General features: G+C 35.5%; 1 long non-coding RNA gene across 1 annotated transcript; it reads right to left on the reverse strand.

Moving 5' to 3' along the window:
* Positions 1 to 331: 331 nt before the first annotated feature.
* Positions 332 to 10,570, reverse strand: LOC121143770. The gene is made up of 3 exons (XR_005881094.1): positions 10,442 to 10,570; positions 8,930 to 9,115; positions 332 to 1,269 (listed from the first exon to the last, which is right to left on the reverse strand). It is a non-coding gene; the product is annotated as an uncharacterized LOC121143770 (long non-coding RNA).
* Between the last annotated feature and the right edge of the window lie 1,714 nt (positions 10,571 to 12,284).

Raw genomic sequence — 12,284 nt, forward strand, 5'->3', positions numbered from 1 at the left:
GCTCTCTCACACACATACATACAACATAAATGCTCATTAGAATAGTATGTTTTGAAGCTGGAGTAAACAAAAGACTGAGAATTTGCAGCGTGATCAAACTAAGGTAGGGAAGGCTGAAAGCTGAGATCACATATAAATCAACAATTACATATATATGTGCACATGTATGCAGAGAGGCATGTTCTTACCCAGAAGCACATGGGAATTTATCTACCATTATTCTTATTTCTTAAAGTATATTTTCTAAATAGATCTTGAAATCTAATCACTATATTATACATTATATTATACAGTAATAATATTTATTAGAAATTTTGGAGCAAGCAAAGAAATGTTCTGAGCAGGAGGTTAATAAAGCTATCAAGAGCAATAGCTGATAAATTAGAAGAGAGTCAGTAGTTTGTGAAATACATACAATGTATGGCAGCATCTAAATGAAACCTTCAAGGAAGGCACAGACATACAGATAAGAGGACAAAGATGTTGATTCCAACCTGGTAACAAAGCTACTTCGCTCTAAACATGTTCTTCTTTATTAACAAGCACAGACATGCCTGACAAAAGATGATCACTATGGCAACAGCTCTACCATAATCTCCCTTAATTGTAAAATTATATACAGAGAGGTTTAGTAAGTGAGCTTTCCATGTTTCTCTTGTGAATAGGAGCAAAGCTGTATGTCACAGGACATTTGCCATTTATAATAACCTAGATTGTTAAACCATTTCCCCTTTAATATAAAATGTTTCCTTAGTGTCAACAAATGACAGATGAAATTGTAGGCAAAAGTAAGACTGTCCATTGCAAGAGTGAGTGCCGGTATTTGCAAAATGAGTTTACTAAACAAAATTACCTATGTAAAATGATGTGTCTCTGCAAACATTTTTAAGTAATAAATAAAATTAAAACAGCAGTTAATTTCTGAGATTGCAATGCGATAGACTTTCAATACAGATGATATTTAACACATAATTGCAGAGATGCAGGACTTAGATCTTTGCACAATACTGACCTGAGATACATAGGAAGTGATCAGGTGACAGATGATGACATAATAGAGAATCTAGGGACATTTTCCTTACATAATAAGCTAAAGTTATTCAAATTTAAGACAGATGTGCAACAAAAGAAAAAAGTAAATTCAACATTTGTTTATAGCTCCTTATTGAGAAATTGAAAATTTTATTAGGAAGTTGAAATGGTGATATCTCAGCCAGTCCATAATGTGCTTCTCTTTCAAGCTTGAGGTCCTGAGTTTTATTCCAGTATCTACATAAGAAGAAAAAAATAAAGATGTGACCACAGCAGTACACACCTAATGCTGGAAAGATAGAGATAAACTGACCCTTCTAGCTCACTGGTCAGTCAGTACAACCTAGTTGGTCATTTCCAGGCCTGCGAGAATCTCTGACTCAAGTATGATAGATGATCATTAGGAATGGTACCCAAGGTTGCCTCTGGCCTCCATATAAACACATGTGCACTCATAAATACATGAGTAGACATGCACATCCCCAAAAATCAAAATGTAAGGTGGTACTTAATTTGACTTCTCATTTTAGCCTTCTGTCATAAGTAATAGTACAGGCCTATAGGCTTTACTTCAGTGTACCATAACATCAAAGGTTTTGCTTATAAGTTTCCATTGTATGTGATTTTTAACTGCAAGTAGAATTTAAAAGATCTGCTACACTGTGAATTAACTGTGAATGACATTCATATTTCACATCCTGAAAAACTATTTACAAGACTTTATTCTTTAAACATAGTATTGGGTAAATTCTTGTCTGGTATGGACAGGGCTGGGAAGTTACTACACCCATTCTCAGGAAAATGAGACTTCAGAAATGGAAATGAACAACTCACAGAGGACACAAAATATAGTACTAACCCTAGCCTGCAGAAAGCAGAGGGTCTGAAGAGTCACAGTTTACAATGAAAGAGGTCCCAATGTGTGGGCCTGCAGACTAAGCCAACATGGTTAAAATATATCACTTACTATCAAGGCACATTGGTCAGTTCTTTTAGAACTTTTGGTTATTATTACTTGAAGTAAAGAATTAAAATGTATCTCAGTTATGCAAGTCTGACAGCATTTCAGAGGTAGATAGTTCAATTCATCATTCCACCAGGTTTCAGAAAAGGAATAAAATTTTGTGCAGGAAAGCATTAATAAAGTACAATGTCCATTCATATCACACACACATAAATGCAACCACGTTCAAATAGAGTAGAGATCCCTCAACCTGACACAAAACTCCAAAGCTGTCACCAGAAATTTTAGTGAGAAATTGGATCTCAGTCTTGCTAAGACTGAGATCAAGGTAAGGATATCTATTTGTTATGATAACAGTGGATGTAATGTGTTGATTTTTAACATTTATAGAACCACACAACAGACAGAGTGGGTTGTGGCATACACCAATTCTGATTTCAATTAATAAGGATATATCACATTGGGAAGCGAATTGTAATAAATATATCATAGTAATGAACGACATTTAAAATTATGAAAAATTATGAACATACACACATACACATACTCATAATTTTAAATCAATATCTTTCTTATAAGAGAAAACATTAGTTTTCTTTCTGAGTCAGGCTATTTTTAGATAATATAATGATTGCCACTTCCAACCATTTTCTTGCAAATCTCATGTTTTTATTTTTCTTTGGAGCTGCATGATCTTTCAGTCTGCATATATATATTCTGCAGACATATCAAAGTTTATTTTCCCATTTCTTGGCAACTGTGGTTAGTGACGTAACATACATAAATGAGCAAATATATCTTTGGTATGTTAATTAGGAGTCCTTTGGATATGTACTCAAAAATGGTATAGCTATGTCATGTTGTAGCTCTATTTTGAGATTGTTAGAGCACCTTTCATCCTGATTATCACAGTGACTATACAAGTTAGTATTGCCACCAGAAAGGAAGAAAAATCCCCCCACATTCTCATGATTATTCTTTGTTTATTAAACTCAGTGCTTTCTGTTCCTTTTTAGGTGACATAGAACCTCAAAGAAATTTAAAGTTTTACTTTTCTGATGATTATAGGTTGAACAATTTTCAAGTATTTTTAGGTTCTTTTATTTATTCTTTAAGAGACATTTGTATGTAAGTATGTATGTGTGTGAAGATAATGAATTTAGAAAAACAATCATAAAGGGGAGAAAGAAATCTAAAGGGTAGAGGAAAAGAAAATAATAGAAGCAATAAGAAACAGACAACCAAAGCAGAGCAAAAAGAAAGCAGTGGGGCTGTGGCTATGAACATATTATAGCAAAAAACCTACTCATTTTTTGTTACTTTAAAAATTAGTTTAAATGTACAAGAAAGGAATGGCCTTGGTTAGCAATCTACAAGACCTTATACATGAGAATGCACTGTTATATATTATTTATGATCTAATGAAGCTTGTCTGGAGATCAGAATGCAAAGTTAGCCATAGGCATAGATGCCAGGCAGTGATGGTACACACTTACAATCCCAGGTCTCAAGAAAGAGGCAGATGAATCTCTGTGAGTTCAAGGCTACCCAGAACTACATGAGAGCAAATCAGTCTGAAAAAGAAACAGAGCTCACACCTTTAATCCCAACACTAGAGAGGTATATAAGATAGGAGCATGGTCTCAGAACATTCATTCTCCTGTCACATTTGATGTGGGAAGTCCTTCTGGGTATATGTCCATAAAGCACTGTTGGCCAATAGGAAAGCAAGATAGGTGGGACTAGGAGTCGAGGAGGATTCTGGGAAAGAGAGGCATATTCAGTCACAATGTAGGACGTAGGAGAAGCAACATGTGGGCCCTTCCTCCAGTAAGCAAAGACCACATGGAAATACTCAGACTAGCAATTATGGATTAAATACTTAAGTCAAAGCTACCCAGTAAGGAACAAAGCAAACAGCTAACAACTTATAATTAATATAGCATCCTGTGTGTTATTTGGGGGGCTAAAACAGCTCGGCAGGGCCCAGGCAGCAGGTGGGAAGACTACATGCTACACATTGGAGACTGGACCTCCCCAGGCCTCTGTAGCTTGACTGCTTTGCTTCTCTGACCTTTAGCTTGAACCTCAATATCTGTCTCAGGGTTTTTATTCATACAATGAGAATGCTAAATATTTTCCTGACGGCTTTTCTATAAATTAAGAAATGTTCTTAAGATGAAAATGGAGTAGGGGCTGATGAGTGTGCTTGGTAGCTAAAGAGCACATCATGATCTTTGACTAATGCTTTAGGGAATTTGATGTCCTTTTTAGAATTCTGCAGGCACGCACCTGCACTCATATGTACATACCCCACTCTTACACACATAACACACTTATTAAACTCAAGAAAGGAATATACACCTACATATATGCATTTAAATATATTAATAGGATACAAATATGTTGATATATCTATATATTTAAATTTTACACATACATATGCATTTATATATGACATTCAAGGAAGCATCACCAATTGTTCCTCCCAAATTTGCACTTTGATTGACAAACTGTTCTTCCTATTGTAACACCTTCAAAGAGGATATTGATACTGAATGAGTCATAAGGGCCTGGTCCTAATCCTATCTTCTTAATACCCTTACAAGAGGAAGAGAGACTTAGATTATATACATAAGGACACCATGAGATAACAGCCATCTACAATCCAAGAAAAGCCTCAGCCAAAAAAAAAGCCCCATTCATATCTTCAGCCACCAGAACAATGAAAAATAAACATGTGTTGTTTCACATCTCTGGTTTCATTTGCTTTTTAGTGACAGACCTAGTAGGTTAATTCACATCCAACACTACCAAGAGAAGTGATAGCTCTTAACTTACATCCTTGTTAAAAATCCTCCCATGGACTTGACTGCTTACTACACTTGCCACAAGAAAACCTAAAACCTCACAAGCTAGGAGGTTTGTGAATTTCCAAGTTTATCTAGTTTCCTTGGATCTGAATTGGTTTTGATTGTTGGGGTGGTTTGAATTTGAAGAAATTTCACACATAGGCTCATGTGTGTGAACATTTGGTCACTGGTTTGTGGACGTTATAGAACATTTAGGAGGTGTAATCTTGCAGGAAGAAGTAGGGTTTACAGTAGACATTGGGTGTAAACCTCAAGTGTTTATATCCTTGCTCCACTTCCTGTTCTATCATCTGTCTATCTATCATCTATCTCCCCTTCTCCCTTTCTATGTTGTGGGCCAATGAAATGTGCAGCAATATCCTTTTGCTATCATACCATGTCTTCCCTGCCATTCTAGACTCTGAACCTCTAGAACAGTAAGTCAACAGGAACCCTTGAGTTGTTGTATCACAACAACAGAAAATTGACTCAGAATAATTTATAGACAAATGTATTATTCTACCTAAATAATATGAATCCACAGTAAAGCACCAGTATCCTGTGAACTGCTTACTGAATACAAAATGATAGTTATTCAGAATTCATGGTTTTCTATTTACTTTAAGTACAGGATACATAAAGGTGTTCTCAACATGATCAAAGTAGACATCATTAGCTAGAGTTATGGAGAATGGTATTTCTAATCATTATCATTTTTGTTAATATCACTACATGCATGTTTGTTGCAGTAAAAACCATTTTAGCTTTAAAATGTCTATATCAACCCAAAGATGGATTACACTGATATTCTTAGGAGAGGCATCTGCAGAATAAAATAAAGCAAAATACCCAAGCACCCTACAGATTGTTTTCCTTTTCCTTTATGTTGCTATGTGTTGTTCAATGTGCTTATTTAATCTATCACAGGGCCCCTGTCTGTGTCCCTTTCAACTAGTGACATGCCATTAGAAGCATAAATTCACATTTGGAAACATGAATATTTTTCCTGCTAAGGATAAATGCAGGCAAGATCCAATTCTATTTCTCCACTTTAGTCCCACCCACCTCAAAGTGTGCACATGTGTAGACTGTAGCCTTCCTTGCCTACCGCTTTGGTTTTTTCCCCTGTCCAGCTGCCTGGGCTCTGCCACAGTTGCAGTACCCAAAAAACACACAAGACACTGTATTAATTATGAAGCTGTTGGCCATTTGCTTGTTTCTTATTGGCTATCTCTGACTTAAGTATTTAACCCATCTAAGTATTTCTCTTACTGGAGAAAGGGCCTGGACCTCTTACTTCTATGGCGGCTACATGATGTCTGACTCTGCCTCTCTTTCCCAGAATCCTCCTTGACTCCTAGTCCCACCTATCTTGCTTACCTATTGGCCAACAGTGCTTTATTAACATATACACAAGACTTCCCCAACACACATGAGCTACAGCCCTACTCACATCAAAGCTTGCAAATGATCTGAAAAGGACATTACAAACAAATGACTTCTTAACTCTGTCTTTCTTGTTTCTCTCAAGCATCCCGACTCCCTATCAAATAGTTTTAAGCCATATTTCATAGTTTTTCCATGGAATTCATGTTCTTCCATATTTCAATATGCAGTGAGTGTCCTATTTCTCAGCTAGTAACCATGCCCCTTTTAGTTATGTCTTTCTTAGGAAATGTTATAACAGTACTGGGCCCACACCCAAGAAGCTCTAGAGACATCCCAGATTGTCTGTTCTCAGAATCAGTCCTGCTGGCTCTCATCAGAAAGACAAAAAGCGGAAACAAATTGCAAACAAGTCTGAACTGACTACTGTATTCAGAAATGTGCCACTGAAATTTAATGAAATGTCTGGATAGAAACAGAAACAAGGGCCCATAGAAAACAGCCAGTTAAAAATTGCCATTCTTCTTCAGTAAAGCTCCCCCAGTTAGTTTTGTTCCCTGCACTGTGGGATTTGGAGTGAGGAATGGGATCCTGTATTGCTGTGTGATATGGAAGATGCACTCCAGAGGTTTCCTGCATAGCAGGTCTTTCTCAAAGGTCGAAGACAATGTTACCTCTTCAGAACCAATAAAAACATGCTCTTACACTGAGAAAAGGAGGAATTGTAGGAGCAGAGACAGGCTATAGAGATTTGGAGGAAGGAGGTGGAGTGGCAATGTAGTCAGGTAAAAACACTGTTGCAGGGCAGGCACATGCTGAGCCTACTACAAGCATCTCACCTTCAAGTTGAAACAGCATAAATTCAGATCTCAGCATGGAATCTACTTGCCCTTGACTCCTATAGACTCCAAATGCATCACTCTTGTTTTATGAGAAAGGGTTTCTCTGTAATGTTTTGGAGGCTGTTGGACCAGCCCGACCTCGAACTCACAGAGATCTGCCTGCCTCTGCCTCCCGAGTGCTGGGATTAAAGGCATATGCCACCAATGCCCAGCTAAATGCATCATTCTTTAGCAGAGCAGCCGTCTTTAATTTATTTAGGTCTTTTGACTCTCTTTAAATTGTGGAAAACCATATATCTATACCATAGAAACCAGTTCCCATAAGGAAGCTCTCTCTCTCTCTCTCTCTCTCTCTCTCTCTCTCTCTCTCTCTCTCTCTCTCTCTCTCTCTCTCTCTCCCCTCTCTCCTACCATTTCAGAGACTGATTTAATCAACATGATGCAATATATATTTTACATGATAAATTAATTATATTATGACTGATAAAGCACTTAGTTAATACTAGTCAGATGTAATCATATTAGAGAGACTGTTTCTCTACACTATTATTTTCATTTTCATTAATTATATCTTAAAACTGGGATAATCATAGGATAATGAACCATATAAGAAAGGCAAAGGAAACAAAAATGAGGCAAATTGAAGTACAACAAAGGTCTACAGTCCCTAGTTTGGCTAGCTGCCTCTTTTAGAAAGTCCCACTATTCATCACTGACAAAGTTATTGAAGAGTTAGAGCAATGATTCTCAATGTGTGGGTCATGACCATTTTAGGTACCATATCAGATATCTTGCATATCAGATACTTACATTACAATCCAATAGTAGCAAAATTACAGTTATAAAGTAGCAGCGAAATAATTTTTATAGTTGGGTTCATCAAGACATGAGAAACTTTATTGAAGGGACACAGCATTAGGAAAGTTGCGAACCACTGGCATAACACATTTTCAAAAGATGGAGTTTAATTAAGGGTGTTTTTTGATTGTTCTTTTTTGGAAGTCTACTATATCTGAAAACCAACCAAACAAGCAACCAGACAAAACAGCATAAGTGTATTGGGGCTATTACTGCAAGCAACTAAGGTTAATTAGATTATTTATCTAATAATGAAAAAATTACCTCTGTTTTTGAAGAAAAATGGAGAAATGATTTTTAAAACATAAATTCAGAGATAGAAACCAGAAATGAGAATAAATTTTGAAGTGATTGAGACAGTCATAAAAATATACACAAAACTTTCTGACAAGACATTTGAAAGTTTAGAGGAAGTGGATTATTTCCCAGCAAACTGTGTATTGCCAAAATTCACCCAAGAAGAAAGGAGGAAACTTAAATACACCAGTTACCATAAAAGAGTTTAAAAAAAGATGCTTAAAGATCTATCATTGAAAAAGGCAGTGAGAACAGATGGCTACCCAGCTGAGGTTTACATAACATGTATTTTATATAACCTTTAAGAAAGAGAGCTGTTCAGAGTTAAATTATTTCAGGCCGTAGGAGAAAATAAAGATAAAAATCTTCCCCCGTTCATAGTACAAAGGCAATATAACTTTCTAAATAAGAAAAATAGAACAATAAATGATTATGAAAAGATATTGTTTATGAACAAAGGTGAAAATGTATTAAAATGTGAGGAATCATGTTAAAACCATGATTCCATATCTGTTTTGTTGTTGTCACTTAACTTACATGTTCAGTGGATTGGTCTGTGTCAAAATAACAGAAATGAAGCAAAACCTAAAGTGTTTTACCATACCCCCATGAACCTTTCTGTCTAGCATGATGAATTTGGGAATAAAAGAAGTAAATAAGCACTTGATATATTGGATGATGATAAATAAAAAAGAAACCTGAACAGAGATGTAGACAGATGTTAAGAGGGAAATCAGTCACTTTGAATTCTGTGATTATTGCAGGCTGGAACAGAGTAGATAGCATTTCTTGGGTGTGTATGTCCATGGGTAATTCGAGAGACCATTCCAGGCAGAGGAAAAGCCAGTGCAGAATGCTGAGAGGCCCCTCAAAGGACAATGTACCTGGGTCAAAACAAGACCAGAAGACAGGGTAATACATAGTCAGAAATGCAGGGAATTGATATAAACAATGAGTCTGCCTGTGAAGTTGCAGTACTTACAATAAAGTGATGACATTACTTAACTTCTCTCTGGGTTTATCACTCTGACCAGTGCATTAAGGCTGAAGTGAAGGAAACCAAATGGGAGTGTTCTGTAATAACTGACACAGGAGTTCTGGTGCCTTGAATTACAATGGTGATAGGAAAGTGCCAGGAAAATATGATTGGTGTGAAGATTTAAAAACTTAGCTAAGTTTTGTTCAATTTTTTCTCTACCTTCATTGTAACTGATTTGGGCATGGAGTAGGAAGAAAGACTGATCACTACTTGGTAATGTAAAATCCATTAGGTAAGCCTAAAAATTGAACTGAACTGATGTAACATTTATTAAGAGCCATGTTTGATAAAACTCTCATTAGATATTCTTCTTAATAGTTTTCTTTTTAAAAATTGAATATTCTAGACCGCTATGGTGATTATTATTCTACATACTAAAGTTAAATCTGTTTTAATTGAAACCAGAAACTGGGTATGTATTTGTACTTTCACATCTCAATTTAATAATGCATTCAACAATCAAGTCTTTGTAATGAGATACATAATTTAATAAATTGAACAAAGTCTTCAGAAGACAAAAATATCTCCTTTTCAGGACATAAGTTTCTAACTGGAAAGCTCAGGGAGCTATAAACAACTGGGATTAACAAGAGAATTATTTAAGGTGAATAAATAGAAAGCAAATGCAGAGATCAGAGAGATGGCTCAGCAGTTGAGAGCACTGTTGCTCTTCCTGAGGACCATGGATCAATTCCCAATGCCCACAGGACAGCTCAAAGCTGTCTGTACCTCTAGTTCCAGAAGATCTGACACCTTCATATCAAAGCACATAAAATGAATTTAAAGTTCTTAAAAAAAGAAGTCAAATCCATGAAACATGTTTGTTTGGTTTTAATAATGAGAAAATAGAGAAAAATGAGGGAAAAACTCTCATATTAGTGAGAATGGTATGAGATTCTTAGGTATTGATTTCTTGAGAAAGAAATGGTATATTCAGAGGAAATCACTGTCTTGTTAAGAAATACAACATACTGAAAAATTGTAAATCATACCAGATTAGGATAAGGCTTTTAAATTCAGCATATAAATTATGTGTCTAATTATTATGTAGAACTTATTTAAATTATTTGACTGTTAAATTTATGTATACAAATAGCCAAGAAAAATTCTGGTATCTAGTAAATAAAATCTTTTGAATACTAAAACTAGAAAAATGAGTGATTTGACTTACCAGACAACAGAAGAAATACAAATCCATAAAGAGTAAAATGGTCTTGGCATTGAAATGTTGATTTATGTCCATAGCCAAACCTGAAGCAAGAGGATCACAAGCTCAAAACCTGTCTCTGCTGCAGTTACTTCAATCCAGCCTGGGAAACTTACACAGACTTAAACAGACTGCCTCAAAATATATGAGGAAGGAGAGATCCTGTGGATGTCTCTCAGTGGTATAGTGCTTAACCTAATATTTCCACAGCCCTTGGCTCAATCCCTAGTATTAGAAAAGTAAAGTTGTTAGGTTGTTAGATAACAAAGACAGCAATTCTATTACGTGAGAAAGACACCTAACAGAACAAGAAAAAGTAGATGTAGACACTTATCTTCAGGAAGATAGGATATGAACACTATCCTCACATAAACAAATACCAAATGGTTAAACACTTGAAATTAAAATCAGGTGATAACATCATTTTAGAAGGGAATCTAAAGGAAGCATAAACACAGAAGGATCTGAGAATCATATATCTATTGCCAACAGATGACCAGAAACTACTTTAGTAGATCTAGGTTAGACATTCCCTGAGTTCTATGGGAATTGATCTATCTATTAATGTTTATAAGTTAAGTTTTATGAAGTCCACATGCCCACAATGTAACCAGGAGATAAGCAGCATTAATCATTTATCAGTTACACTAATTCTGTTTGTTTGTGCATAATTACCTAAAACATTAGAGCTGTTTTTATGTTGTTGTGCTCTGCAGAATATTAGACAACCACAAATATAATTGTAATTAGACAGTCCCACCTAAACAAAAATTGGAATCACAGAATCCATAAAGTAAATATGCACATTATTTATCTTACATGTAAGAAATTATTTACAAGACAATACATATTATGGGCAAGTAGAGAGGCAATTATTTGGAAGGAAATACTTGTTAAAAATTAAGTAAATGGCCGGGCGGTGGTGGCGCATGCCTTCAATCCCAGCACTTGGGAGGCAGAGGCAGGCTGATCTCTGTGAGTTCGTGGCTGGGCTGGACCGATAGCCTCAGAAACAATACAGAGAAACCCTGTCTCGTAAAAAAAAAAAATTAAGTAAAGGTTTGTCATATTCACCTGAACACTCAATTGAATGTACAGATGGGCAAAATAAAAAGAAGCAATTTGTAGTAGTTCAAAGCCAAATGATTGTGAAATGTATAGCAAAATGTTTAAGCTTATGAGAGAGGTATAGATTGCAGTGACAACTGACTCATTTCATACTCACTGGGCATGAAAAATGACTATTGCTAACTAATGTATAGAAATTATGTGGTTTCTTAAATTAGCAATTGAAATGTAAATCATAATATCTATTTTTAAAATTAATTAATTTTAAGAACACATTCAAATATTTATGTAAAACTATGTATGGATGAAGAAAACTTTAAAAAAAAGATTCAATGCAGGTTGGAGTGGCCAGTTCAAATTTACATTTTTGAAGTGAGAAATACAAGCTGAATTGCTATTTATAATAACTTCCATTTCCACACAAGATATAGAAAGGAGGAAAATAGCTGCTCTCACAAAACAATAAACTGCATTTTACTTTCCTTTGAAAGCTAGATATTACAAAAATCAAATAGTTTGAAATCTTAAGAAAGATTGATAAACCAAGAAGAGGCAGCACAATGAGTGAAGCATGGAATACAAAAGGGGCAGTTGTAATATCAACAGGTAAGAAGACTGCTGAAATATGCCACACATTCTCTAATTTTGAGCACCGATGAGCCTGCATGAATAGAATCTATCATCCAAAGACATAAGGGAATTTTCTGCTACCTGCATTGTTTTCTAAGACACTCCAACA

The sequence above is a fragment of the Mesocricetus auratus genome, unplaced genomic scaffold, assembly GCF_017639785.1.
Source record: "Mesocricetus auratus isolate SY011 unplaced genomic scaffold, BCM_Maur_2.0 Super-Scaffold_100013, whole genome shotgun sequence".
Taxonomy (NCBI): Eukaryota; Metazoa; Chordata; class Mammalia; order Rodentia; family Cricetidae; genus Mesocricetus; species Mesocricetus auratus.